Below are 24,050 nucleotides of genomic sequence, written 5' to 3' on the forward strand. Positions count from 1 at the left end.
ACCTTTTCCTGATATCCAACCTAAACTTCCCCTGACTCAGCTTCATGCTGTTTCCTCAAGTCCTGTCACTGGTCATGAGAGTGAAGAGATCGGTACTTGCCCCTCCGCTTCTCCTCATGAGGATGTTGAAGACTGCAATGAGGTCTCCCCTCAGTCTCCTCCTGGCTGAACAAACCAAGTGACATCAGCTGCTCCTCAAAAGGCTTCCTCTCCATCCTCATGGCCCTCCTTTGGATGCTCTCTGATAGCTTAATGTCTTTTTTATATTGTGGTGCCCAAAACTGCACACAGTATTCAAGGTGAGGCTGCACCAGTGAAGAGTAGAGCAGGATACTCACCTTCTTTGACTAGCTGGAGATGCTGTGCCTGATGTACCCCAGGACAGGGTTGGCCCTCCTTGCTGCCAGGGCACTGCTGAGTCATATTCAACTTGCCATCAACCAGGGCCCCCAGGTCCCTTTCCACAGCACTGTTCTCCAGCCTCTCATTCCCTAGTCTATACACACAACCAGGATTGCCCTGTCCTAGGTGCAGAATCAAGCACTTTTCCTTGTTAAACTTCATATGGTTGGTGATTTCCCATCTCTCTAATTTGTTGAGGTCTCTTTGCATGCCCTGTCTGCCCTCGAGGGAGTTGACAGCTCCTCCCAATTTAGTGTCATCGTCAAACTTGTTTAGTATTCCTTCAAGCCCTGCATCCAAGTCGTTAATGAAGATGTTGAAGAGAACTGGTCTGAGGATGGAGCCCTGCAGAACCCCACTAGTGACTGGATGCCAGCCTGATATTACCCCATTCACTATAACTCTTTGTGCCCAACCTGTGAGCCAGTTGCTCACCCATTGCATAAAATGGTTATCCAGTTGTATGCTGGACATTTTGTCCAGAAGGATACTGTGAGAGACAGTATCAAAAGCTTTGCCGAAGTCCAAAAAGATGACATCAACTGGCTTCCCTTGATCGACTAGATGGGTTACCTTGTCATAGAAGGAAATCAGGTTCAACAAGCAGGACTTTCCTCTCATGAAGCTGCACTGCCTGTGACCAATTACTGCGTTGTCCTCCAGGTGTTTTTCAATACCTTCCAGAATAATCTTCTCTATAACTTTACCAGGCACTGAAAGTGAGACTGACAGGCCTGTAGTTTCCAAGGTCGTCCTTCTTGCCCTTCTTGAAAATCGGGACAACATTCACCAGCTTCCAGTCAGCTGGCACCTTTCCGGGTTCCCAAGACTGCTTGAAAATCATTGAGACAGGCTTTGCGATGACCTCAGCTAGCTCCTTGAGGACAACAAGTCAAACATCCTGATAGTGAGATGAAGATGTGGTAGACCTGGTAAAGTACCTGGATAAAGGAACAAACAACTGATACTACTAATAACTTATCTAAAGCTGCTGAGTTCACACAGCTGGCCTGGAGACATCTGACTGACAGTCAATCACTTTAAAAGCTCAGTCCCACATTTAAATGGTAGGGTCTTCTAACATATCCCTTCTTGGAGTGTATGTGTGGAGATTCCTCCCTTGAGCGGGGATGCCCCTCAAGGTTACTCCTCAAGGCTGAGCGAAAGAGATTTGCCCGCAGCCATTGGTATGGGTGAGTAACATCAATCTCTACTTAATAATTGTTTTTGCTAGCTTTAGTACAATTGCTTTAATACATTTCCTTGAATATTTCTTCATAGTGCACTATATTATAATAGTTGTTATAGCTCCTATACTGTGTAGTACGCAATTCTGATTAAGTTCTTTTGTCTAATCATTATCATAATAAATCATATATATATATCTATATGAATATATCAGGTTTGCCATCCTTAATCCTGCAGGACAAAGTTGTATAAAGGTTCAATTAGACCTGTATAATCCTTTAAACATAAACCTTTGACAAAGCCTGGGGCTAAGACTGGATCCAGCTGCACAGAGATTCCTCTCTGAGAAGGAGTTTAGAAAGCAAGGGCATCCTTTCTGCACCTCGTGACTCAATGGGAGGGCTTCTCTAATAAGCTTTGTCTGAAGCTCCCACTCTGCCCACAACAGATACTAGCAAGGATCATCACTGTTATTTGTTTTTTGATAATTTTGCTGAAGGATGTACCATCACCAATCTCTATAAACAGTGGTAAACCAACATCATAAATCCACATTACTACTTTTTCTTCTCCAAGAAAGCACACACCCTGATACATGTATGTCATGGTTAAAGTAGGTTTTGTTTTCTATCCCCTTTTTCCAACACTGTTTTGGAGAAATTGTTCCTTTAAGAGCCAACCCCTCACCACAGCCAGGCGGTGGTGCACGCCTGTAGTCCCAGATGCCGGGGCGGAAGTGGAACTCTCTCCATCTTGTTTGGAACCACACTTTTCTTGCTGGTAAGGCAGAGAGAGAGGGAGAGAGAGACATGAGCTGCCTCAGCTGCTTAATTTGGGAAGTCTTATAACTAAGAACTCTTGGACTGGTACCGAGAAAGCGGCTGCTGCTGCTGTTTTGCATCTTGGGAGTTGCGAGAAGTCGTAACTGTTACCGAAACTGGCAAAACTGTAACTGTTGCCAGGCTTGCGGGAGGGGGATTAGAGCCACCTCCTAGGAGGCCTCCACTACAGCCGTTTCTCTGCTAGCTGTGCTCGGGAACAGCACAGCCGCAGCCCCTGCATCAGAACCACTGTGGCAGCTGGGCAGAGTGCAGCTCGGCAGAGTGCGGCTCAGCAGAGCTGGGGCTGTGGCCGTCGCAGGAAGAGAGAAAACGAAAGTAAAACTAACTCTGCAGCTGCCGCCACCTCACAAATCCTGCTCCATGAAATCTTGCTGCGGAGTCCCAGTCAAGAGGAAGCCGCCTGGAGCTGTCTGCTGTTCTAGGGCTTTTGCCCCACCGTTTGTCATTTCTGCAGTCCCTGCTGCTGTCCTGCCTCCTGGGAGCCAAGCTGAACAGGACCTGAGCTTAGCTGGATGATGCGAACTGAGCAGTTTAATAGTATAACTTTTTGTGAACAAACAATTTTTCCTAGGTTTTGCTTTTGTCCCTGGAATTGGGGGGGGGGGGGGGGGGGGGGGGGGGCACAGGGACACTAGAGGTGATTTCTGTCTATTATTGGCTTAAACTATTCTGTTTGTGTTGTTGTTGCTGCTATACTTCTTGCCAGTAAACTGTTATTTTTTCACTTATATCTCCTCGTACTTGGTCTCTCTGTATTGGTGAAAAGGGGAGTGGGCTCAGTTTTTGGAGTCTGCCCCAGCATTTGTCTTAAACCAATACAAAGTATAAAGACAGATGCTTTGTAGCAGTTCATATTACAGGAACAATGTAGCAAAGCATTTTGGGACCTGTAGTCTTTAGTACTCTATCACACATGCCCAGTGGAGTGCTTTAATGTCATTGGTTAAGAGATCACGTGTCATGATTCGAACATTGTATTTAAGCTGGTGTTCTTTGTAATAAACTTAATTCAGACTGCATCCACGTGTAGTTTGGATTCGTGCAAGAACAAGTACCTCAAAGTGGCCCCCGCATTGGGACGTTCAACAGGCATTGGAAACCAGGAGCATTAGGCTGTGAGATGCCTGCCGGTGGTACTCCATCTCGATAGAATCAAAAGGAAAAAGGAAGAATTCAGCGCGCGCGGTTACCTCTGCAAAACAGGACAAAAAAGGAAGAAAAAGGACGAAAAAGGACAAAAGAAGAAAACTACAGCTTCAGCAAACAGAGGTAACCTAAATCTGTTGAGATGGGAGGGTGGTTAACCCGAGAGGAGAGGATATCTCCAGAAATTAAACAGACAGCTGAAGCAACTAGCCGCTTTTTACAAACGCAGAACAGAAACGTAGAAAAAATTAAATTGTGGGAACTATTATATTGGATCTCCATGCATGAACCGGGACTTCAATTACCTGGAACTCACCAAATATTATCTTGGAGAAAAATTGGAAACAGACTAATTAAAAAAAGCAGTTCATGAGATATGGAGGCGCTTAAAAATCTAGCTGTATGGAAAGAAATTATGATCGCCTTAAATGCTCACTACAGAAAGGCGAACACAGACAGGATAATGGATTCCTTTCCCCCTAGCCCCCCTGCAGCACCTGCCCCCCCCCTCGAACACTTGGCGCGAGGGTGATGGTATGGGGGGGTATCTCACAAGGGGGGGAGGGAGCTCAAGGAGGGGTCGGTGCGGGGGCAGCGTGTGGTGGGGAGATGCATGGCGCTGGGTTTGCGGCGGAGCGTTCCCCGGTGCCCCCCCAACCGCCACGGCTGCCGTGTGGCCGCCCGCCAGGGCGGCCGCGGAGCCGTGCGCGGCGTTTGCTGCTGGCGGCGCATGGCCCGGGGCTGCCGGAGTCGTGGCGATGGCTGTACAGCCAGCCGCGTCGATGACCGCCGGGGCTCCAACAGAGCCATTTGCAGCGGGACAGCCACGTCCATTCGCTGCGGCTCCGCTGCAGGTGGAACTGGGCGCTGCGCCGCTTGGCTTGGCGATTAATGAGGAGGTGTTGCCTTCCACGCATCGCATGGGATCGGCGGCGGGGGCTTCGGTTGCGGCGTTCGCCGGTGCCAGCGCCGCTCCGTTCATCGCGGCGGCTGCACCGGCGGCGACGGCCACACCGCTGCCGGACGGGGCAGCAGCGAGGCTGCACGCCGCTGCCGTGAGCCCGGTACCGCCGCTGCCGAGCGGAGCAGCAGCGGCGGGGCTGCGCGCCGCATACACTGGCGCCACTGGGGCTGCAGCGGAGGGGCACCAGACGGGCTGCTGTCACGGAGGCGGGGGGAATCCGCTGGTTCCTTTTGGCTGTGCAGCAGCTGCGGGACCGCCGCAAGGCGAACACGCGGCAGGAGGGATGCAGCCATATTGGTCCTGCCGCGGGGCCGCACCGCCGCCCCCGCCGGGCTCGGAGCAGCTTCTGCGCCGGAGACAACCTGATGGACGAGGAAGAAGAGGACTCAACTACCCAAAAGCCCCAGTCAAGCTGCGACAGCTCGGACTCGGTGGGACGGGACAGGCAGCTTCAAATTCCACAGCAGGGGGGACGCGATCCCCATGGCTGCCACTACTGCTCCAGCCCGAGGAGGAGACTATGATCTGGGAGAGCGCATGGAACATGTACCTGCCCAAGCCAAGACTGTCAGTGGAATCAAAACTGCCAGTGCTGAGGCGGACAGTGTATATTTTGGCTACGCTATCCACGCTGACAGCGCTCGGTTTTGTACTGCGGGAATTTCAGCTGGGACATTAGAAACTACTCACCAGCACAGTCAACACAGCTAGCAATACAAAGATAACACTGCAAAGCACAGCAAACATACAGCTATCGGCTGCTGTATTTAGCTCTTTAAGTCACAAAAAAGCAGCCTTACTAATTGGCAAGTTATCTAGTACTTTAAAAAGTTCTTTTGTGTTGCCGGGGAAAAGAGTAGAGATACTGGAGGGGGGCCCTGAACCAAGTGTTTACTTCTCACTATTCTAAAATGCTGTTTACCAATAATGCAGTACACAGTATGGAGAACCAAACTGAAACAATTAGCAAAGAAACAACCGATTACAAATTCAGCTGCAAAAACACATAACTTTTTATAAACAACTACTGCAAATGCTTTGATGAGGCAAAGTAAACAAGTTTCTCACACAATACAAGCCCAAAGATGCCCCAGCTGGGCTGCAATGAACAACACAGATAGACGTACACACCTTTAAATCCATTCAGGACACAAACGTGCATAAATTGCCTTTTACCCAAATTAAGCAACTAGAATGGGAGGCAAAGACAGAAATATCAAACATTTTTAACAGCAGAACAGACTTAACAATCATATCTGCCTCACAATGGCCCTTAAAAAACACACAAACCTGTTTAGCAAATATTCCTAAGCTGACACCCCCGAAACAAAACAAAGACATCATAACCATCGTTAGCCCAAACAATAACCCTGTCCCTGACTCTGCAGAGCAGAGACTACTTCAGTCAAGGGGAGAGTCAATTAACAGCAGATTTTTCCTAAAAGCAACTCCATTGCAGTTAAATCCAAAAATAACCCAAGAAACAGATAGCCCTAAATAGGTAAAACAATGGCCTTTCCTTAGGACAGAGCTGCTGCATTTACATCCACTAATGGAAGAACAACTAAACACAGCCTCTCCGTTAACAAAAAACCTTTCACAAAACTATCAGTCTCTCAAAGCTAGGGAAGAATGGATTTTTTTGCCCCTGTCTCAGAGTGGGAAAAGAATGAGGCTTTCAAAAACCGGGATTTTACAACCTACTTTTTTGTTAAAGAAAAAGGTAAAAAACACTTCTTGCAAAATTGCATTTACAAAGGAAGAGATAACATGTTACCCCTCAAACATAATAGCAATAGTTTGTTGCCTAGTAACTGGGTGGAGACAGATTTTATCATCTCCTGCCCTATCCCTGTTCCTGTCAAAACTTTCCTACTAACTTTTTAGTTAGAGAAAGAAGCAATTTTACCTTTTGGTGAAGGGGAAAGCAAACAAATCTCTCTCATTCCTCCCTCAGAATCTCCCTACCTACATGATATGGGGGAGGGAAAACAAAGGACCTGGCTGAACTGCCCCTACCAAGCCCGGCTCTGCAGCCAGTGTTTTACTCCTACTTTTTCATCAGTTCCCCAATAGCTTTGTGTGAATTGTTAAAGATAAAAGTTGTTAGAAGTTGTTAAAGTTTAGATTCTCAAATACATCCACATACATGCAATTATTGTAACAATGTTATTCAAATAACGAGTTTAGAATTTTAAACATCCTCACTGTTAATTAATACATCCAAGCATTCTCAAAATATTTCTTATCATAGAAAAGTATACATAATGTCAGCAAAAATAGTAAATCCCAACTACCTAAGAGACTTAATTAAAACTGATTATGATTGCCCTAACCAATATCATTCAAGAAATGAGACTGCAAAACACTCCAGAAAAAACTCAACGAACCCAACCATAGAACAAATCTCCGATAGAAAGAGGATTACACAAAAAAAGAATCATCCTAAACCTTCAACTTTGAACTAAAACACACTAAAACACGAAATAACTTGCTGCAATTGCTTCAAACTATCCACCAACTTTAACCAATTCTGGACAATAACTACAGAAAAACTGCAAATTTACATGACCCTCACACGTATTCCTACACATTTTCCATCGCAAACTAACTGAACTGTTATTAACATGTTTGCTAAGATTGTTTTTAAAGGTAAAAACAACTACAAGAGATGAACGAACAAGAACCTGCGTGCCAAAAACCAAAGTCAACATAAGCTGATTTCCCACCGAGGACACTAAATTTCAAGCTAAGTGAACAGACTGTAGTAACCTGTCTATTCTAAACACAGACTATAATCAAAAATTGAAAAATTTACCTTCAATAGCTGTACTTTCCTACCATTCATAGATCACTCATATAACTAAATTTAACCATATAAAAAAATATACATATCACCACACTCACCCACAAGACTAACAATAGTAAAAAGAACATGCCACACATTAAGAAACATACCATAAAAACAACAAAAAAGGGGGGAAGGAGATATGTGTCTCTTCTCTATATATGTAAATCTACATTAACTCTTCTTCAAAACAGGAACAATCACAAAGAAACAATAATTGATAAAACATAACCAGAAGAAACATACAAACAGTAACCAATACCAAACCCAAACTACGTGATTTAGTGACACAATAAAAGGTTTAAGTATGTATGTGTGAAAAGAGAATGAGAAGGTGGCCACCTAAGTATGAATGAGAAAGTTTTGTGGAGATATGTATGTGTGTGAACTCAAATACACTTTATGGCAAAGATGCCTTAAACAAACATACAAACACTACCTCAATCACAGCAAATACAATCAAACACAACATCCATAACCTAACACATTTCCCCTTAAAATAAAGGTGATACCTTTACCCAATTACACAAAATCACCCTCAGATAAAAAGTCTTACATATCTATAAACCCTGAATAATTGAAGGTTGTACAGTTAATAAAGTTTTGAATATTGCACGAACTAATAAAGTTATTAAGAGTTTTAATAAAGGCCTTACCACAATAGGCCCTGGTTTTTATAAATGGTTAAGATAAGTTTATGTTAAAAATGTTTAAGAATTATACTGTTTTATAACTTATTAATTATAATAAGGAAAGGGGAAATGTACCAGTTCATATTACAGGAAGAATGTAGCAAAGCATTTAGGGACCTGTAGTCTTTGGTACTCTATCACACATGCTCAGAGGAATGCTTTAATGTCATTGGTTAAGTGATCATGTGTCATGATTTGAACACTGTATTTAAGCTGGTGTTCTTTGTAATAAACTTAATTCAGACTGCATCCACGTGTAGTTTGGATTCGTGCAAGAACAAGTACCTCAATACTTCATATCTCTTATTTAGTGGAACTGTGGTTTTTTTATTCCCTAGATAGTTTATTCTCTACACATTCTTACATACTAAGTCAGGTCTTCTATAATGACCTGACTTAGTGGGTGTTTCATCTGAGCAAGGAGCAGGCATCAAGAACAGCCTCAATATGTAATTCCCTCTCTAAAGCACATTGCACTTATTTTTTAGGAATTCCCTTCTATCCTAGTTTTCTCACAGTTGTTGAGAGGGTAGGGGAACCTAGAGCCGTGTGGGTGTGTCTAGGTTGCTTTTCTATACCACCTATGTCATCACTGGGGGACATGGTTTCAGGGGGAAAAAAAGGCGAACACACAGCAGAAGTGGCACCATTTTGTTCCTTTCTTTCCAGGCAGAGCAGAGCTGTCAATGCAGTCCAGGTGTGGGTGGTGTGGACAATCTGGCTTGGGGGGTTTATCTGTCATTGTTTTTTCCTTTGTCTTGGGAGGCAACATGGCTCTGGCTGCATTAATGTTCACCACTTTGTTTTGGCAGCCACACAGAGCTGGGTCAGGGTGATGAGCACCTTTTTGTATGTAAATCACCCTCTCTTTTGTATACTTTTGTAATTAATATTGTTGCTTTTACTGTTCCTTTCTTGTCTCATTGCTCTTTTCAAGTAAATTGTTCCTATCTCAACTCAGAAACTTTGCTTTTTGTCTCCTCACCGTAGAGGGTGAAGGGAGGGGAGCAGCTGAGTAGGGTTTAATTTCCAGCTGAGTTTAAACCAACACCACCTTCCTAATGAAAATTTACCTTACAACTCATCAGAGATGAGAATTTTTTTTAAAAAAGAGCTCTTTGTCATACATTTTTCTACCTAGAGATTACAATGAAGAATAAATGAATGGTAGAAATATACCAAAGAGGTCAAATATTGCAGAACAATAAAAGTTATGCACTCAGGGCTGGTAGATTCCTCCCTTAACAATGTTTCTCAAACTCCTATAGTTTGTACCCATTTTGTTTGCTTGTAAATGTGACAAATTTGAACATCTGGGATTGAAATTTTACTTATTAGGTCTCTACCTAATACACCTGAATGTGTATTCACCCATTTATATGTAATGTTTGTGTGTGTATACAGATTACATATATAAGTATATGAATTTACCAAGTGGAAAGGCAGCTAAAATGCCTCAGTCATTTTTTTCAATAAGACCGGGAGGTTTTCCCATTTTAGAAAACTCCTAGGAGATGCTGCTTTGTAAAAATCTAGCAACCCTATTTCTGTGAGAACAGAGCAAAAGTCTGCTAGAGTAAGAACTTTGTGTTATGTCTTTGCCAACTTATGGAAACCTCTCCCAGTCTGTGATCCTGGATTTCAACATGCACAGGACGGCCATACATTTCTCAAAGGTAATCCTTCATAAATTCCTTCTGTTTTCAAATCTCAACCTGCACGTGGGCCTCAGTTAAAATGCATCAGGTCTTGACAAATTACACAAAGATTCAAAAAATCAGAGCAACTGAGGTTGGAAGGCTCCTCTTGCAACCCGTTCATCCTCACAGTAAAAATATGCTGTTCAGACATAACCTCCTGTGTTTCATTTTGTGCTCACTGTCTCTTGTCCTGTCACTGGGCACCACTGAGAAAAGTCTGGTTCTATCTGCTCTGTTCTTTCCCTCAAACATTTGTACGCATGGATAAAATCCCCCTGAGCCTTCTCTTCTCCAGGCTTAACAGTCCCAGCTCTCTCAGCCTTTCCTCAGAGGAGAGATGCTCCAGACCCTTAATATGTCCATGTCTCTATTGTACTGAGGAGCCCAGAACTGGTCACACTGTTCCAGGTGTGGCCTCACCAGTTCTGAATAAAAGGGAATAATCACCTTCCTTGATATGCTGGCAACGCTTCTTCTAATGCACCCCAGGAAGCTGTTGGACTTACTTGCTGCAAGGGTACATTTCTGGATCATGGTCACCTTGGTACCCATCAGGACTCCCAGGACTTTTATGCCAAGTTACTTTCTGTCTGGTCAGCCCCTGACAGGTACTGGTACATGAGGTTATTCTTCCCCAGATGTAGGACTTTGCACTTGCCCTTGTTGAACTTCATGAAGTTTCTGTCAGTCCATTTCTTCATCCTGTTGGGGTCCCTCTGGATGACAGCATGTCCTTCTGGCATATCAGCCACTTTCCCCAGTTTTGTATCTTCTCCAGATTTGTTGAGGGTGTGCTCTACCCCATCACCCTGGTCATTAATTAACATATTAAATATTTCTGGGCCCTGTATCAAACCCCTGGGTGCACCTCTAATGACTGGCCTCTAGCTGGACTTTGTGCCACTGATCACACCACTTTGAGCCCAGCAGTCCATGAATTTATGTATGTCAAATTTGTTTAACTGTTCCCTAACCAGATCTCCTCCAACAAGAGTAAGTTTCCTTTCCTCACCAGTCTCAGGGGCCTGGAATTCCTGGAGGTCAGTCTTACCAGTAAAGATCAAGGCAAAGAAGACAATGAGTACCTCAGTCTTTTGCCAGTTTTTTGCCACCATGGTCCCTGTTCCATTCAGCAGTGGGCCCACATTTTCCCCAGCAGCAAACCTCTCCAGGCTAAACAACCCCAGCTCCCTCAGCCACTCCTCATAGAACTTGTGCTCTAGACCCTTCTCCAGTTCCACTGCCCTTCTCTGGACATGCTCCAGCACATCTTTCTTGCCATGAGGGGCCCAAAACTGAACACTGAATCAGAGGCACGGCCTCACCAGTGCCAAGTACGGGGAACGATCACTTCCCTAGTCCTGCTGGGCCATACTATTGCTGATACAGACCAGGATGCCATTGGCCACCTTGGCCACCTGGGCACACTGCTGCCTCAGGTTCAGCTGGCTGTTGACCACCACCCCCAGGTCCTTTTCTGCCAGGCAGCTATCCAACCTCTTTTCCCCCAGCCTGTAGCATTGCATGGGATTGTTGTGACCTAAGTTCAGGCCCCAGCACTTTGCCTTGTTGAACCTCATAGAAATGGACTCAACCCATCTCTCCAACCTGTCCGGATTCCTCTGTAGAAACTTCCTACCCTCCAGCAGATCAACAGTATTTGCAGCTTGGAACTGCTATGAACAGTCCTTACCTTTGTCTCTTACACATTAAATGAGAAGTATCAAGGGACCTATGGGTTGTGTCAGAAACTATAGAAGAGATCTCCAGCAGATTCAAACACAGAAGAACTTCACTGGTGAGAGGAGTCTGAAAGACAGGGCTACAGAATGGACCAGTCTGGGATGGGAGTCCTGATGAACCTGTGACCTGTTATCAACCTGTGGACTTAATGGAGGACAACAGGTCTGGGTGCAGAAATAGTCAGGAGCGAGACAGGATTGGAGGTCATGGCTTGGTGGAAATATACGGGAGTCTCTGCCTATTAGACCACACATCCTTCCAGAGACTCAAATCCAGTATTAAACATCTCAAATTGTATCCATTCAACTTCAGTCTCTCTCTGCTCAGCTTCTCTATTGCAAGTGAGAACAATAATATACCCCTCATCTCAAGAGCAGTGCTGCAAAAATAAAATTATCAACATTCACGAAACATTCATCTATTCATACCAAGGCTTAGAAATATGGAATAAATGAGACATGATGTCACATACTGAATAGTGAGAAGAAAATCCAGCTACTAAATAACTGTTCATTAGGTGAGCGCTATACATTTAATAAAGCAGTGTCCCATAGAATAACTGGGATATTTGACTAGGTAATTATGCCTATGGGATCACAGCACTATGGTACTGTGCATATGCACAACTGAAGTTTCACCACTCCACAGTGCTTGATTTTGTGCCTTAACATTATTTATTCATTAATGTAGTTTGTGCACAAGAAATGGGCATATGTGGGTGCATGTATCAATACACTTACATATAAATGCATGTGCATATGGTACATGTAGAAAATTGGTTAGAAATGCGAGGACATATGAACATGGCTAAAGCCATGGACGAACTGCTAAAGTATAAGACTGTCTAGGCCCGTGAGAACTCTGAGATAGCAGGGCCGTGAGAAAGCAGCAATGTCCTTGGGCATTCTAAGTTGAGCTGAAAAACAGGAGCTTGGCATTAACAAAACAAAGACCCTTAACGAGCCACCTGTGTAAACAATGAAAGGCAATTGAGATGATATCACCACCTAACTGTGTACCAATAAGGAGCCTAATCCTTGTAATATTCATGAGCCTATTATAGAGTGTATATTAAGCTGCTGTCAATCTTCAATAAACGAAGTTCCTGGATTCTTACATTAAGGTGTCCAGAGCTTTACGTCGCGACAAATTTTTGGCGCCCGAACAGGGACCAGAGGGGGTCCCTAGGGAATCAAGTCGGATTTCCTGGGTTAGGAGTCAAGTCGGACTCCCGAGAGCCAAGTCGGGTTCTCGCAGCCACGGTCGGACGTAGTGTTTCGGTCGGTCTTGCTGTGCAGCGCAAGAAGGCGAAAGGGTTGGACAAAAAGAGCTCAGACCTGCCGCTGCCGAACGCCTCCCTCTCGGGGATTTCGGACGGCGAAAGAGTTGAGTTCCGCGCTTCCGGCAACGAATTAGTTGGACCCAGCGCCCGGGACGACTCCTGAAGAAGGAGGCCCGCCGACAAAGCCGCAAGGAGTCTCGTGGAAAGGGCTGCACAAAGCGTGGTAACACGTTTTTTAGGTAATGGAGAGACAGGCGACCTTATCATTGCTCCAATGCTTTTTAGAAAAGCGGGGAGTTAAAGGGTTAGATTTAAAAAGGGATTTACCGGAATTGCTTAAGGTGGGGTTTGCGAAAGGGTGTTTTGTGGACCCCAATACGGTTTTTGATGAGCGTGAATGGAAACGGTACGAGGATAAGTTGTGGGAGGATTTATTGAATGATGATAAAGTAGCTAAAAAGTTAGGCAAGCAGTGGCAAGCTGTTTCTAATGCTTTGCAACAACATAAAACCGAGCAGCAGGCTGCTCGAACCACTGCGCAGCGTCTGGGAGACATCGGCAGTCCCTTTGGAGCTGAGTCTTCATGCCCGCTGCCTCCCTCGACTAATGTTGTACATATCCCGCCTGAATCCCAAAGGCAGGCTTCTATTACTCCCACTGCCCCTTCCCTAGAGTTCCCTAGCCCGTCCCCTGAGTCCCAGCAGATCTCGTCTACCGAGGCTGCGTCACTCCCCTCACCCGATACATCGAATACTGTCGCGGCAGAGCGGCGAAAGCTCTGACAAGGCATTGCCGCAGACACTTTGCAAGCAGGAGATAAAGAAGAATCAAAAACTTTAACTAATGCCTTTCCGGTAGTTTATACTCCGGCACAAGGGGGTGGAATGGTAGCAACTATCACTGCCCTTGATTGGAAACTGTTGTCGCAATTGCGTGCTACCGTTAATGAGAGTGGAATCCAGGGTGAGCCTACCCGACAAATGTTAAATTATATCTGGGGTAGCAACTTACTTTTACCAGCAGATATTAAAGGCATTATAAAGTTGGTTCTTTCACAACACCAGCAAATGCTACATAATGCGCACTGGCAGGCGTTTTGCCAGGAGGCCGTAGCGGTCCAGAGACCGGCAGCTGACCCTTTGCACGGGGTTACGTTAGATGAATTAATGGGCTTCGGACAGTACACCAGAATAGAAGCGCAAGCATTAATAGGGCCAGATAAGATCAGGGAGTCTATGCGCCTAGCCCGTCTCGCTCTAGATCAAATCAAAGCTCCAGGAGGAGTTCCGTCGTATATGGGGATCAAACAGGGAAGAGACGAGCCTTTTGGATCTTTTATAGACAGGGTTACTAGTGCCATTCAATCAGCAGGGGTTCCTGAATATATGCACGGAGTTTTGTTAAAGCAGTGTGCGCTGCAGAACTGTAATTCTACAACTCGCAGTGTCATTATCACGCTCCCGGATAATTGGTCAATTGAGGAGCTATTAGAGCGAATGGCGCAAATACCCCAGGGGCCTAATGCTATGTTAGTGAACGCAGTTAAGGAGCTAGGTGATAGCTTAAAGGAGCAGGCGAAGGCTACTAGCTCTCAGGTTTTAACCGCGCTTGCGCCCTTACACGCTCCGACCGGAGCCATGCAGCGAAGCAGACCAGCAAAAAGACGCTGTTTTCGGTGTGGAGAGTACGGACACGTGCGAAGAGAGTGCCAGTCCGGTCCGGTGTGGTGTTCTCGCTGCCAGCAAAACATGCATGTTTCTGCTATGTGCTGGCGTGGGTCGGGAAACGGGAAAGCCAGCGCGAAGGGGTCTCGCGCCAAGACACAAGTGACGGCTCCAACCACTCACAGCTTCCCGGCTCAGACCTCACACTGCATCCCGCAACCAGAGGGAGCCTCGACCTGGACCTGGCAACCGCAATAGACTGCATCCTAATAGACCAGCGTCCTCAGAAAATACCGACAGGAGTACGCGGACCAGTATTAATTAACGGCAAACCAGTGGGAGCGTTGATAATAGGTCGGTCCTTGTCCACGATGACTGGATTAACTGTTTTAGTGGGACTGATTGATGCCGATTACACTGGAGAAATATCAGTCATGGTAAATACTCTATTTCCACCTTTGCATATACCAACCAGATCTCGTATCGCACAACTGATACCGCTCCCTCAGATCGCTTCTGGACCATCGGATAAGCCCGAACCAGGAGATCAGGGCTTCGGATCTACTGGTGCATCGGCTCTGCTAACAATAGATTTGGCCAGACGACCACAAAAAGCTATTCAGCTCCAATGGAATTCTCAAACTGCACATTTAATTGCTCTTGGATTCGGGAGCTGACCTCAGCATTGTTGCAACTCGCGAGTGGCCGACATCGTGGCCCTTGGTGAATTCAGGAGCATCAGTTGCAGGAGTGGGTGGTCTGACTCTGGCAAAAAGGTCCCCTCCGATCACTGTCACGTTGGATACAATGACTGTGAACTGTACAGTGTCTGTTCTTCCCCTACCCGACGGAGTACAAGCTTTAATAGGGAGAGACATTCTCGCTCAGATGGGGATGGTTCTGACCAACGAACCAGGATCCCCTTTAGCATGACGGCCATTGTCTGGACTTTCCCGATCCCGCTCCAGTGGAAGTCAGAAACACCAGTGTGGGTAGAGCAATGGCCCTTAAAAAGGGAAAGTCTTTTACAGGCACATGCATTAGTGTCAGAGCAGTTACAACAGGGACACTTGCGTTTGTCAACTAGCCCGTGGAATACCCCTATTTTTGTGATCAGGAAGAAATCTGGGAAATACAGACTGTTACATGATTTACGTGCAGTAAATGCCCAGATGCATGCGATGGGGGCATTACAACCAGGACTGCCAAATCCAGCTATGATCCCACAAAATTGGTTCCTGTTAATAATCGATCTTAAGGACTGCTTCTTCACTATTGCATTACATGAGCAGGACTGTAAGCGTTTTGCATTCACTGTTCCTGCTATAAACAAAGAAGGACCAGCGCAACGCTATGAGTGGACAGTGTTGCCTCAGGGAATGAAGAATTCTCCCACGCTCTGTCAGCTCTACGTGGATGCTGCACTACAGCCAATCAGAAAATCATGGCCCTCGACAGTAATTTACCATTACATGGATGATTTGTTGTTCGCCCAGTCGACTAAGTTTACAAAAGATCAAAAGCAGCAGCTGGTTAATCAGTTGCAGCAGCAAGGCTTAGTCATAGCCACTGAAAAAATTCAAGAATCCAGTCCCTGGCATTATTTAGGGTGGCAAATCACAGACTCTGTCATTCGACCTCAGAAATTGTCTATCAATATAGAGATTGCCACCTTGCACGATGCTCAGAGACTCTTAGGAGACTTACAGTGGCTGCGTCCAGTAGTGGGAATACCTAATGAGTGGCTAGAACCCCTCAGACCGCTATTAAAGGGTACAGACCCTTCAACAGCAGTGATTGTCACCCCGGAACAGCGAAATCTCTTACATCAGATTGCGACCAGTATTGCTGATCATGTCACACATCGACGGATAGAGGGTGTACCTGCCAATCTTACAATCTTGGCAGGAGAAAAGCATTTTATGGGAACCCTCACGCAGCAAAAAATAAAAACGGGGGACAAACAAAAGCGGTTTGCAACATCAACTAAAGAGCAACAACTTGTATTGGAATGGCTGACAACATCTTTGCAACCACGCAGAACAGTCCAGGAAAAGATTCGGACTTTATCAGAGCTCATCAAAAAAGGCAGAAGCCGGATTGTGCAAGCGACCGGGTCAGAACCACATGAGATACAAGTGCCGATAAGACAAGAGGACTTGGACTGGTATTTAGTCCATTCTCCCGAGCTGCAAGGAGCGCTACTTGTGTCAGATGCCATCATCAACATCCGTCCTTTGCAGTCACCGACGCTAACCTGGATGGCTAACCAGGCGTGGCTGCAAGTTCCAAAGCGATCTGCAACACCACTTCAGAATGCAGTCACCGTATTCACTGATGCTGGAAAAAGATCGCGGCGTGCCGTAGCCACCTGGAGGCACGAAGGGCGATGGCATCAACACTTCCTGGATGCTCACTTAAAGGACTCTTTACAAACATTAGAGCTCGCAACTGTTGTGTGGGCATTGTCTCACTGGCTAGGTCAAGCACTTAATGTGGTTACAGACTCGATGTATGTTGCAGGAGTGGCTAATCGAATTGAAGATGCTAGCATTAGAGAAGTTAAGAATGCCAGACTCATGCAACTACTACAGCAACTTCACAAAACTATTGCTTGCCGGTCAGCCAGATATGCTGTGTTGCACATCAGAAGTCATCAATGGAATATAGGACTGGGAGAAGGAAATGCTAGAGCAGATCGTCTAGTGTCAACAGTAACAGAAGCGCCTATATCTCCTTTCCTGAGAGCACATGAGGCTCACGCTGTTTATCACCAAAATGCAAAAGGTCTCAGTCACTCATATGGACTGTCAATCGAGGATGCCAGAGCAATAGTGAAAGCATGCCCTATTTGCAGTCAGCAAAATAAAGGAGTAGGCCTCGGAGTGGGAGTTAATCCCAAAGGACTAAAAGCTAATGAGTTGTGGCAAATGGATGTCACACATGTTCCTGCTTTTGGTCGATTGAAATACATGCATGTGTCAATTGACACCTACAGTCACTTCATATGGGCTACACTGCAGCCAGGAGAAAAGGTCCAAGATGTGAAGCGTCATCTGACAGATTGCTTTGCTGTCATGGGTGTCCCTAAAACGTTGAAAACAGATAATGGGCCTGCCTATGTGAGCAAGATTCTGGGACAATTCTTGCAGCAGTGGGACATAAAGCATGTTACGGGCATAGCTCATTCGCCTACTGGACAAGCTATAGTAGAGCGAATGAATGGAACAATTAAAAATTACCTTGAGAAATACAAAGACATCAGAGATGCCCGAGAAAGAGTCAGCAAAACTCTTTTTGTCCTTAACCATTTGTGTATTTTCGGGGATGATTCAGTGCCTCCTATCGTCAAACATAATCAGAAAAAGCAGGTGTCAAAAGGACCACCCATGAGGGTTCATTATCGGAATCCTAAAACCGGGATGTGGGAAGGTCCAGCAGAAGTCATCTTTATAGGGCGAGGCTACTTCTGTGTGTCTACTTCTACAGGTACCCTGTGGGTTCCCAGTCATTGGGTCAAGCCAGCAGTTGAGAGTCCTGAAGGACGAGGAGGAGAGATACCTGCAGTGCCTGCAGCCTCACCTAACCTCAGACCACCACCTCCAACCTCTTCAACACCTGATTCCCCTGCACCTGCTGATGAGGGAGACACTGGAGCAGCATCTGAATTAACTGAGTAACTGTACACAAAGGAACTGCAAGACTTACGTGCCCGGACTCGATTTACTGTTTTTGTGTATTGGGATAGCAAAGATGTTAAGATTTCTGTCTATTTCATTGTACAGCTGTGTAATAGGTTTTCTTCTTTTCAGGGGTATGATTGCCAATGTTGAGGCTCTTCCCACCATTGACCCTCGGAAAAACATGTGGGTCACCTGGGCAAATCAAACAGGACAATCATCCTTTTGTTTGTCTTTAGCATCTGCCTCAGATCCTTTTTGCACTTGTTTATTTGGTATGCCTTTTAGTTCAGTGTATAGGTTGAACTTAGTGTTTACTGGTTGGGTTTCATCGTCGTGTGAGAGTGAAACAGTTATCTCTAATACATCTGCGTGCATTATAAAAGCTCTCAATACCTCTTTACCCCAGAGTCCCCAGGAGTTAGACTTAATGGGATCACTGTCTGTACGTAATACAAGTGATAATAGGACTCAAACTTGTTTTATGCTGGGAACATTTCATTCTAGGTTAAGTACACATCAAAGCCACGATTTGTCTAGATGGACTAATGTCACTTCACGTACCCCAGGGTTTAATTATAAAAATGTAGGAGACTATTGTGGCACTAACAATACTAACAACCAAAGCCTTGGGGCGTATGGAGCTGAAGTCAAACCTTCCTCGCCAGGTATTTGGGTTAACAACACTGCACGTGCCTTACCACCAGGTGTATTTCTTATTTGTGGTGACAGAGCTTGGCATGGCATTCCTGTGCGTGCCTTCGGAGGACCCTGCTATATAGGGTCACTCACGCTGTTATCCCCATCCTTTTTACAGCTTATTAATCTAACTTCATCACGCAGACAAAAGAGGAGCCTAAACCAACTTTCCTCAGATTGTGATGACAAAGTAGAGCTATGGGGTAAGACAGCTACTGTCTTTGGATCTATTGTCCCAGGTGTAGGCACAGCACAAGCATTAACATCTATTCGCAAACTTGCATGTTGGGCTGTCAAACAATCAAACGTCACCACCCGAGTAATAGCAGAACTTGCACAGGACGTTAGTAGTTTACATCATGCTGTCCTACAAAATCGAGCTGCTATTGATTTTCTGTTGCTGGCACAAGGCCATGGCTGTAAGGACTTTGACGGTATGTGCTGTTTTAATCTTTCAGATCATAGTAACTCCATACATAAACAACTGCAATGGTTAACAGATCATACAAAGAAAGTGACAGTAGCAACTAGTCCTATAGATTCATGGCTTCAATCTATCTTTGGTTCTATGTCTGAATGGGCTCTAAGTTGTATTAAGGAAGGCCTCCGATGGGTATTGACAGTTATTGTAATCTTAGTAATAGCTCGTGTTGCCTTTTCTTGTATTACCAGACATATAAATGCTACGACAAGGAAAGCATTGTTGGCCCAAAATAAAAACAGGGGAAATGTTGTAGAAAATTGGTTAGAAATGCGAGGACATATGAACATGGCTAAAGCCATGGACGAACTGCTAAAGTATAAGACACTGTCTAGGCCCGTGAGAACTCTGAGATAGCAGGACCGTGAGAAAGCAGCAATGTCCTTGGGCATTCTAAGTTGAGCTCAAAAACAGGAGCTTGGCATTAACAAAACAAAGACCCTTAACGAACCACCTGTGTAAACAATGAAAGGCAATTGAGATGATATCACCACCTAACTGTGTACCAATAAGGAACCTAATCCTTGTAATATTCATGAACCTATTATAGAGTGTATATTAAGCTGCTGTCAATCTTCAATAAACGAAGTTCCTGGATTCTTACATTAAGGTGTCCAGAGCTTTCCGTCGCGACAGGTACATAATGCTAACAACCTCATAAATTCAACATCCGGTTCTAATTAAACTGAAGTGCCTATATAAAGAGCCATATGAAAACATGCAGCTGTAACCTGTTGACCTCTATTGAGAAAAAAAAGTCTCTATAAAGCTGTGCTTCAACATATCAAGGGACAGTCATTCATTTTTTCAAAGGCAATCCCTCACAAACCACTTATTCTCTCAAAGGAAAAGGAATGAAGCTGTATCAGGGAAAGTTCAGATTGGACATTAAGAAAAGATTCTTCACTGAGAACATGTTCAGTCACTAGAGCAGGGAAGTGGTCAGGGTACCAAGCCTGCAAGAGTTCATGGAGCCTCTGAACGACACTCTTAACCATGTGGTTTAGTTTTATGTAGTCTTGCTAGAAGCAGAGAGTTGGACTCAGTGATCCTTATGGGTCCCTTCCAACTTGAGATGTTCTGTGAAACACTATATATCAATATCTCCTCCTGCCCACAGTGTTTGCATTAGGGACCTTGATTTATGTATTCCCACTGCTTGGATGGGACTTCCTGTTGCCATGGTTATTTGGATCTTGGTTCAAGGTTAAACTACTCCCAAATCAAAATCAGTGGCAGGCACAGCATCTAACAACCAGGTTATTGACGACCCTAGGATGCTTAAAGGTCAAAGACCAAAGTGCTGCTTTCTGCCTTTGGGGTGAGTCAATATTTTCAATATTTTTATTCTGTTCTGAGGAAGTAGTTGCTGCTCAATTACCACCTATCTGGGTTTAGCAAGATCGTACAAATAATTGAGGAAAATTCTTCCCCTACAGAAGAGATACAAATGTAATTAATTGCTTCAAAGTCTACATGACCCAATTGCAGCTCATTGCTGGTAAATCATGGGTTCAGCCATCTGTCTCTTGTTTTAGGCACTTGGTTTCTTCAGCCTGTATCACTCATCTCACTAAAATTCTCATCTAAATTTAGGAAGAGGAGTAATTTCTGTATCTGGAGCAGCCAATAAGGAAGAACCATCAGGTTTCTTTCACAGATACCAAAATGCAGAGACTTGAAGGCACCGTTGGAAACCCACAGAGGTGCAGTGATTTGCTTACAAGGCTGTGATGAGCTGAAGTAGTGGGAAGTCTACCCCCTGAGTAGATGGACCTGCTGGCATGGTATCATCACCTTCCATTGGCCTTTTCCTTCTCATTTTGGGTGCTCTGTTCAGAAGGCCTTATGTAAGAGAAGCCCTCAGTTCAACCTGTCTTTGAATCAGGTGAAACTAAATCATCTGCAACACCATCACAGAGGAGTCAGAGTTTAAAATTCACACACACATCCATGAATCCATCATATTTTATCCTTTTTTCTATCCTGCGTCAGAGAGAGAAGAGGATCAGAGGGCTGGAGCACCTCTCCTATGAAGACAGTTGAGGTTGTTCAGCATGAAAGTGTTCAAGGTCAGGTTGGATGAGGCTTTGAGCAATCTGGTCTAGTGAAAGGTGTCCCTGCCCATGGCAGGGGGGGTTGGAACTAGGTCATCTTTAAGATCTCTTCCAAACCATTCTAGGATTCTATGATGTATACAGGTGGCTTGATTCAGACCTTATTTAATGCCTGTCTGTTGATCTTTGTGCATTTCCTCCAAATTAGAGCCCACTTCATTCCATGAAAGACCCATACCTTAACTCCCCTGAGTCCTACTAATAGCTCAGACAACACTGTGTACACATGAAAGTACACAAGGGGCAGCAAAGCAGGGAGGAAATCAATGATTATTTGTTTAATGAGAAAGGGCAAAGGGAAAGGACAGATTCAAAAGCAAGGGCAGACATGAAGGAGATTATCAAGAATCTAAAACGATGATGGCATGATTATAAATAAATAATCACAATAATCATAAGTATAAGGGTGAATCAGGAGAAGCACTATTCTAGTTCAGGGCAGACTAGCAGAAAGCCTGTGTACGAGGGAACATGATACTGATGTGAAACTGGCCTTTTCTTAAAGATTTATGGCATTCTTCATTCACTGGCTAAGCAACTTATGAGCTCTGACTGATAATTAATACAATCATTTTAAAGACCTAGCAATTATTGTTATTAAGTACTTATGTTGCAAGTAATGTGGTCTAACTCCATTGTGCTGGGCTCTGTACAAATGGATTAATTAACTATCCTTGCTTTACTGTTAAATCATGCTCACTCTATTGCATTCATCTGTTTTCTCTCATCTTGTGCTTATATGGAAAGGTTCTTGGACAAAATCAACCTTTTCTTCTTTAACTTGTGTACAGAATCTAGCACAATGCACACACAGGCTGGAACTCGAAGTGCCAGTTTAAAAGAGATAATAAATGTTAATTTACCATTGGAAAATAGAGAAAATCAGCTGATAAAAACTGATCTTAGTGAAGCTTCTGCTAGGGAAGATTTTTCTTTAGAGACTTCGTTGCATTGGATTTTGTTCTTCCCACAGATTTCTGGAAAGCTGTACTTAGATTGTTTATGCATCTGACCATTGTTAAGGGAAAACTCTTACAGAGTCTGCTTTATTTCATTCCAGCTATTTTCCTACTTCTTTTTTTTAACATCAGGATAACTTTAAAGAAAGAGAGAGACTTAGAAAGCCATTATTAGATCTTCTGATCTTTATCTGCAGTAGCACAGTCAGAAGAGATAATGCTATGATGATAGCTTGAAATCTCTTAGGAATTGAATAAAGAGATAGTGATGAACTCCCAGCTAATAAACACAGAGTGATCGTGGTTAGGCTTTGTGAACGAAGATTTGGGAAGGGCTCTACCCACATTTACTACAAGTACACTGATGGCTAAAGAGGCCAATGCGAGATAGACAAGTCTGGTTGCAAAAGGCACAGCAGGAGGACTCCTTGGATGGTATCGGCAAGACGCAATTCTTTCTGCGTTGTCTTTTCTCCTCTAGAGTGATCCTGCGTGCCTTCTCAAAAGAAGTAGCAGCGTTATAGATAGTGTGTCTTCAGGCCTTCCACTTAGAGACCAGAGTAGACCAGTGATGAAGATCAATATGGCCAAGGCTGAGATGTTGTTTCAGGGAGTCCTTGTATCTCCTCTTCGGAACTCCTCTCTTGCGGCAACCAGTGGCAAGTTCACCATAAAACACAATCTTAGGGAGGCAGTAGTCCTCCATCCTGGAGACGTGTCCTGCCCAACGCAGCTGTGTTCTCAGCAACATGGCCTCAATACTCATAACTGCTACTTGTTCTAGAACAGACGTATTGGTCACATAATCTGACCAGTGGATGTTTAGGATTATATGGAGGCAGCGCTGATGGAAGCGTTCTAGGAGACACAGGTGGTGGCGGTAAATGACCTATGATTCGGACCCATATAAAAGAGTAGACAGCACAATGGCTCTGTAAACACTGATCTTTGTGCTTTTCTTCAGGTGTTTATTTTGCCAAACTCTTTTATGTAGTTTTCCGAAAGCTCTATATGCCTTTGCTAACCTGTTGTCTATCTCTTCGTCAATCTTACCGCCCGAGGAGATGATGCTACCTAGGTAATTAAACTGCTGGACTGATTTGAGCTCTGATTTGCCAATGGTGTTATGGGGATGATGGAAGGTTTCCTGAGGTGCAGGTTGATAGAAGACTTCTGTCTTCTTTAAGTTGACTTCCAACCCAAAAAGCTCAGCAGCCTCAGCAAAGTGGGATGTTAAATGCTGCAGAGCTACTTCTGTGTGGGCGACGTCAGCATAAAGCAACTCCCGGACACAGTGATTTAAGGTCTTAGTATGGGCCTTCAGTCGCCTTAGGTTAAATAGGCTTTCATCAGTACGATATTGAATGTAGATACCATCTTCTTCATCGAGGTCTACCATGGCCCTTTGGAGCATCATGCTGAAAAAGATTGTGAATAGAGTTGGTGCAAGAACACAACCTTGTTAGAAAGGGCTCAGAAAGTGCATCACCATATCTGACTTGACCGTACTGATCCTCATGAAGTAAGATGATCATTTTGAGGAACTTGGGGGGGACATCCTAAACATTCCAAAATCTGCCACAGACCTCTTCTGCTCACAGTATCAAAAGCCTTGGTGAGATCAACAAAGGTTACATAGAGAC

General features: G+C 44.6%; 1 protein-coding gene across 1 annotated transcript in view; it reads right to left on the reverse strand.

Annotated features, from left to right (window-relative positions):
* Positions 1 to 24,050, reverse strand: part of LOC116780026 (SET-binding protein-like) — a 404,692-nt gene that overhangs the window by 30,806 nt on the left and 349,836 nt on the right. The gene's annotated exons all lie outside the window — the stretch shown is intronic.

This window comes from Chiroxiphia lanceolata, chromosome W (genome assembly GCF_009829145.1).
Source record: "Chiroxiphia lanceolata isolate bChiLan1 chromosome W, bChiLan1.pri, whole genome shotgun sequence".
Lineage (NCBI taxonomy): Eukaryota > Metazoa > Chordata > Aves > Passeriformes > Pipridae > Chiroxiphia > Chiroxiphia lanceolata.